This window comes from Sus scrofa, chromosome 15, assembly GCF_054392235.1.
Source record: "Sus scrofa isolate SSC_HxYL_T2T_F1_AM1 chromosome 15, Sscrofa_HxYL_maternal_Yorkshire_Landrace_v2.0, whole genome shotgun sequence".
NCBI lineage: Eukaryota > Metazoa > Chordata > Mammalia > Artiodactyla > Suidae > Sus > Sus scrofa.
Window position 1 is genome coordinate 124,619,124 of NC_139397.1, and position 6,000 is coordinate 124,625,123.

Sequence of the window (6,000 nt, forward strand, 5' to 3'; positions counted from 1 at the left end):
TGGCACAGGTGATGGTTCACCTCTGGATAAGGCAGTCCCTGCATGCTGATCTTTGGAGATTTCGAGAACATCGATGCAAATGGGAATGGAGGGGACCCTGGTAAAAATTTTTAGGACTGCAGGAAGAAGATTGGTGGCAAAACTCCCCCCACCCCAATCAAAGAAAATGGCTTTTGAACGTTGAGTCTCTACCCCTGTTCCTGTTTTCTCCTCGTAAATCTACCACTAAATAATCTTCAGGGAATTGGAGGGGCTGCTTTCTCCCTGGCAATAACGGGAATTCCAACTACAGACCAATTAGAAGACACTCAGAGCTGCCAGTAAAATGTTTCACTGACTTCACTTTATTGGTTTCACAAAACAAGGGAAAGAAGTCAGAGAAAGCCCAGAGCCTCCCGGAGAAGCAGGTATCTTTAGGAAGTAGGCAGACGCCTGCCCTGTGGGCTCCAGGGTCTCGCATCCTTTCTCCAACTTGCTGCTTTTGGCTACTGCCACCTGCGAGGGATCCCGTGGCGTCCTGATACCAGCCCACAGCACACACCTGAGCTCTGGCGTCACTTCCCTGCGTATCTGGTTTGTGCTCTGGGAGGATGCACTTCCTGTCTCTGAGCCTCAGGTGCCTCATTTGTGGGTTCCAGGTGCTACTTTCACACCTCTCTCAGGCTTGTGTGTCATTTAGAGAGATGCCCAGCAGTCAAAAATGCAAGGGCGGGTGTGTGTGTGTGTGTGTGTGTGTGTGTGTGTGTGTGTGTGTGTGTGTGTGTCTGGTCTCTCACCCTTCCCCGGGGACACTTCCGTTTGGTTTCCTTTCAGTATATCCGTTTGGTTTCCTTTCAGTATTTCCGGTATAAATTATCCTTGCTCCTACAGAGCCCCGACTGCAAGTGGTGTGTGTGTGCATGCGTGTGTGTGCGTGTGCGTGCGAGCGTGTGTGTGTGTGTGTGTTTGGGAATGCACGTGCCCAGCATGTCTGTATCCCTGTCACTCTTTCTTTGTTCTTTCCTAAGGCTTCCGTGGGAGAAGCGAGAGGCAAGTGGAACAGTGCCCCCCCCCCATCGGAAGGATGCGCCACCCACAAATCCCCCCATCTCCAGCCACCCTCCCCCAGCCTCACGAGGGCAGTCGATGAAATGAAAGCTGAGGAAGAGTGATTCGATTATGCGCCTGACCTTTGCCAGTGCCGGAAAGTGTGTGGATCCACGTGCTCTCCTCCAGGGCCCCTTTGGGGCTTTTCTGAACGTGTCCCCAAAGGAGCCCTCCTGCGGCTCCATCGAATCAGCCTCCAGGGCTGGATGTGGTTCAAAGCCTAGAGGACCCGCCTGGCAGCTCCCCCGCCCCAAGCCTGCCTTTATCCCCGCATTGAGTTCAGTACAAACAACAATTACCGACAGTAATTAGCTGCCCAGAATAACAAGGACGTTATCTTTGCTTGGCTTTACCCCAAAGGCGCAAGAGCAAATCTTACTTCACCTCTGCACAATGAAGTACTTTTGAAAATCCCCTTCTAGAATCCTGGAACACGGGACCCTTGCCACCTCCCTATAACCTGTAGAGCCCATTTTCCTCTTTATTAAGTTGGTTTTTCCTTTCGGGTAGAGTACAAAGGGATGGAGAGAAAATTTGCCTTTAAGGAAGATGCCACTTTATAATTTTTGACAACCTCATTGCTTTTTTTTTTTTTTTTTTTGTCTTTTTGCCATTTCTTGAGCCGCTCCTGCGGCATATGGAGGTTTCCAGGCTAGGGGTCGAATTGGAGCTGTAGCCACCAGCCTATGCCAGAGCCACAGCAACGCAGGATCCTTAACCCACTGAGCAAGGCCAGGGATCGAACCCGAAACCTCATGGTTCCTAGTGGGATTCGTTAACCACTGAGCCACGATGGGAACTCCCAACAACCTCATTGCTTGATGGGACCTGTTTTACCATGCACCCTGTCTTTTGATGCATTTCTCGGATTATAAGGCTTCCGGTGGCCTGGAAGTTGTCAATCCCAGGGCAAAAGCAACAATCAAATGTGCAGCTAGAGAGGGGAAAGGGTGAGAAGTTAAGACTATTTAAACCACTGGAGAGGTTGGGAAACCAACTTACCAAAATAGTAGTATCAAAAAAAAAAAAAATCTGAAAAACAAATTCACCACCAAACAGTTTCTACTGCTCCATTTATTTCAACTAGTGTGGTATTAATAGAACGCCTAACAGCAGGGAGTTGGAAAATAAATGTATTCTCACTCACAAGGGAATGACTAAATGACTCACAAATGCAAAAATAAATAAATGGCTGCCTATGAAAATCTGAAACTATATTACCCTGACTGAAACAACTAAGGATTTTAACTGTAACCTAACATGTTAAATTCAATCAGTTTTATCTGAGGCCATAGATAGATCAAATGATCAATCTCCATTATCCTGGGCTTTTTTTTTTTTTTTCCCCATCTTCATGGTGCTATTTTTCTTCCTGCAAGACAGTTCAGTTCATTTCCTTGAGCCTTCTTCAGTTTAATAGCTGATTCTCAGACCCCCACCTCCAAAAAAAAAAAAAAAAAAAAATTTCCCCCTTCCTCTAGAGGGAACAGGAACAATAGTGTAACCAAAAAAAGAAAAATTGAGAAGGGCAAGCCTTCATGCTATGTAGTAAAGAGAAAGGAGGTCGCAGTGTGAGAAAAAGATAACAGGTAGATAAATAATGTGTGTTAGACCGTGTTTCAAATGCTATGTTAAATGTTAACAGGTGCTGCCTCCTGACACTATAAAAAGATCAACTTTTTGTCTCCTTTGTAATTTGTGAACAGGTAGGCCCTGAGGACTTGAATGAGGTCATGCCAATTAACTCACCGATTCCTGCAATCACAGCGATAATAACATCCTTAGCAACCATCCTATCACTATGGCACCAGCCTGCTGCTATAAAAACCCTTTTCATCTACCCTAGTTTGAGGTTAGGGGGCTGAAGCTGTGATCCTGAAAGGCACAGACTGTGAATCTATGTTAACACCCCCCTCCACCTCATCCAGGGACACATTTTTCCTCTTTTAAAAGAGAAGCAGCAAGAAAAACATTTTTTCTCTCCTTCCGAAAGTTAAGGACTGGGGTTTTTCCCAAACACCACATACATCATTGGTTGGCTCTTTGGAATCATCACCTATTAAGGGAAACGAATGACCTTTATCTTTCAGCTTTAAGCCAGCTCGATGTCACTGTGTGTACACAGCCCTTGCATAAAGACGACTCGTTACTGGACTGCCTTTATCAATAAAGACTTTATCGGTTACTTCAAAGGGTAAGAGCTGATAGCCCAAAAATTTGCAGCCAAATGAAAACAACATTAGCAACATCTAAGCGTTTCTTCCCCAGTGTACTTTAAAATTTTTTAGTTCTCTGGAGATCAACTGAATGCATATAAATAGCAGGAAGAGAGAGACCAGGAATGTATAGGCAAAAATGTCTTGGGTGGACAAATTTATCTCGACAGCCTTCTCCGGCTAGCAACATTTTAGTTTGAGCCAACATTTATTATTCTGAGCCTCTCCTATATGCCCCTTGTTACATTAGGCACTTTGGGAAATTCATAAAAACTTAAGATGCTTGAGTGTGTTCTTATTTCAAGGCACTTAAAATCTGGGAAGAGAGTGAGGTCTCTGAACAACAGTGACAACACAACTCTGGGAAGAAGAAGGCTTTATGATATAAGATCTTCAAGGCCATAAGACAGCCTTAAAAAATCTCTGACAGTGTAAATAATAAAAGACAGAGAAGAAAAAAGAACACGGGACAAAGGACATCGAGAAGAGAGGAACAACCAGAGAAGAAAGAACAACGAAACATACCAGGGAGGTAAAGAGAAGGCGGTTGAATATACCCCAGTGCCTTTGCACTTGTCAGGCCTCGAGGTGGAATGTGCTTTACGCAAGTTTTCCTATGACTCATTCATTTTCATTTTGATATGTGTTGGAGATCACTGAAACTGCTGAACGATGCAGTAAACAAATGTGGTGCACATGCAAAAGCACAACCACTAAGAGAGAGTTTTATCATTACCCGAACCTGATTTTGCTCGTTAACCTACATCACCTTCCCTAATAAAAGTCATGAGGGCTAAAGCCCAGGCTCCTTTGTTCTGCAGAACAGAGTGCCTCCTGGTCCCCCACTCTTCTACGTGTAAGAGGCTTCTGTGTTTTGTTATACGGCGCCATCCCTCTTCCAGGAGCTCCTGTTGCCCTGCAGCGCTGGATGCAGCCAATATGGAAACATCTTACTTTGTCCTTTCTGTGGTTTCTATCCCCCTACTGGAACCATGGACTCTGTCCATCCTAAAATAGTGCTACCGCAAGGTAGATCCTCAACAAACTGAATGAATGAATGAATGAATGAATGAGTGTTTGAATAGGCAGACTCAGCTGCCAGGAATGGAAGCTGCACACTGAGGGGAGACAGTGTCTGATAAGAGCAATGGGCAGCATACCTGAAGGAAGAGCTGGGTTCTCAGACAGATTCCCCAAACACTGATGACCGTGGTGGGTCAGGCCTCTGACTTCAGAGATGATCGGCAGGGTGGACATTATCTGTAATGTCAGCAGTTACCATATATTTCTCATTGGAGGATATCAATTCTCCGTTTTCCTAATTGATTCCAGTAACACAGATACCCTGAGTGCTGTATACAGCTCACTGATTGCTGGGCAAACATTATTGAAGTGTCAATATTTGCTCTTTTTCCTAGAGCATCATTTTTAAAAAGACTGCAATTCATTTGGGGACACTTCTCTTATATTTAATGCATGGCAAGTGCCGATAACAAGCTAAATCTTCATTTGATTATTCTTTAGCCCTGCTTTGGTCACAGGGGTGGCTTGACTTACCAGTCACCACAGCTGTCCTTACGCAGGTCCCGAAGTGCTCCACTGAAGCTGCTGTTGGCGACAGCTACACAGTCTAGTGCCACCTCTTCTGATGAGCCCTGCCGTTTAGAAAATGGTCAAGATGATTCATCCTTCTGTTCTGGCCAACCTTACATATGGCAACTGCTTTCTTGTCTGCCCTCTCGGTCCTCAATTTCCTGGGTTAACGTGAACCAAGCTTTGGCCAAAATTCAGACTTAAAACTCAACAATGAATTATTCTGTCATGTGACTGAATTATTGCAAGGCTAACCACATACAGCATTCTTTGAAACATTCTCTTCCATCCTCGAAAACAAGTGTGTGGTTTGTTTTGTTTTTGTTTTTGTTTGGGGAGTTTAATCTGCTTTGCCTTCGAGAGGAGAGACTCAACCTTTGCAGAATCATTGACCTTGAGGCCAGGTCCCTACAGGTCCTAAGGAGATAATTTGTTCTTACGATTTTTTTTTTTTTCCAGATGCAAATAGAGTACGAGTCCAGTGTTTTTTGACTTCTGGGAACTTCCCGTGGCTTGCTTCTCCTGAAGCATGAGCCCTGCCACCTCATTAAATTAGTGGTGTTATTCTAGCCCTGAGCGGTCCCATTTTTCAGGGTTACTTTCTTCCCACTCCAAATGGGCAAGAATCCCAGAGTTGGAGTCATACCAGATCAAATCACTGTCATGTACTTGAGGTTAAGAAAATGTTTTGACCAGGGCTTGTGACCCTGATGTCCCTGGACCTTTGTGTGCTTCAATCCCTTGACCCCCAAGCTGAAGATACTAGTAACAGTTTCATTCCTTCCAATCACATTCATGGTAATTGAGGTGCTTCTGAAAAGGACCAGTACCTGTGATGATCCTGAGTTATGATCAGACGGGAGGTGCCAGGCAGTGGTCCTTCTGATTAGTCATCATCAGGCCACCTAGACTTTCAGTGATTTTACTTCTAATTGTGTTTCAGATAATGCTATTCCCAGTTAGGCAGATGATCACTGTAATTTCTGGTAATGAAATGGCTAGGGAGCCCATTCCGTGCTGGGAAGAGAGCCAGAGCCTGGTACTTTAGAAGAAACAAGTGGGATGGTCTAGGACAGAGAGATGAAGCCAGAATGCTGGGTGTACA

General features: G+C 44.9%; 1 long non-coding RNA gene across 2 annotated transcripts in view; it reads right to left on the minus strand.

Moving 5' to 3' along the window:
* Nucleotides 1-5,432, minus strand: part of LOC146396109 (uncharacterized) — a 44,562-nt gene extending 39,130 nt beyond the window's left edge. Inside the window, exons 1-3 of one of the 2 annotated variants that reach the window (XR_014829123.1) lie at nucleotides 5,336-5,432; nucleotides 4,860-4,957; nucleotides 4,463-4,562 (exon numbers count right to left, since the gene is read on the minus strand). This is a non-coding gene — a long non-coding RNA (uncharacterized LOC146396109). Of the gene's footprint in view, nucleotides 1-1,169; nucleotides 1,373-4,462; nucleotides 4,563-4,859; nucleotides 4,958-5,335 lie in introns of those variants that run through there. The other variant, XR_014829122.1, reaches the window with a different exon arrangement.
* Nucleotides 5,433-6,000: the final 568 nt, after the last annotated feature.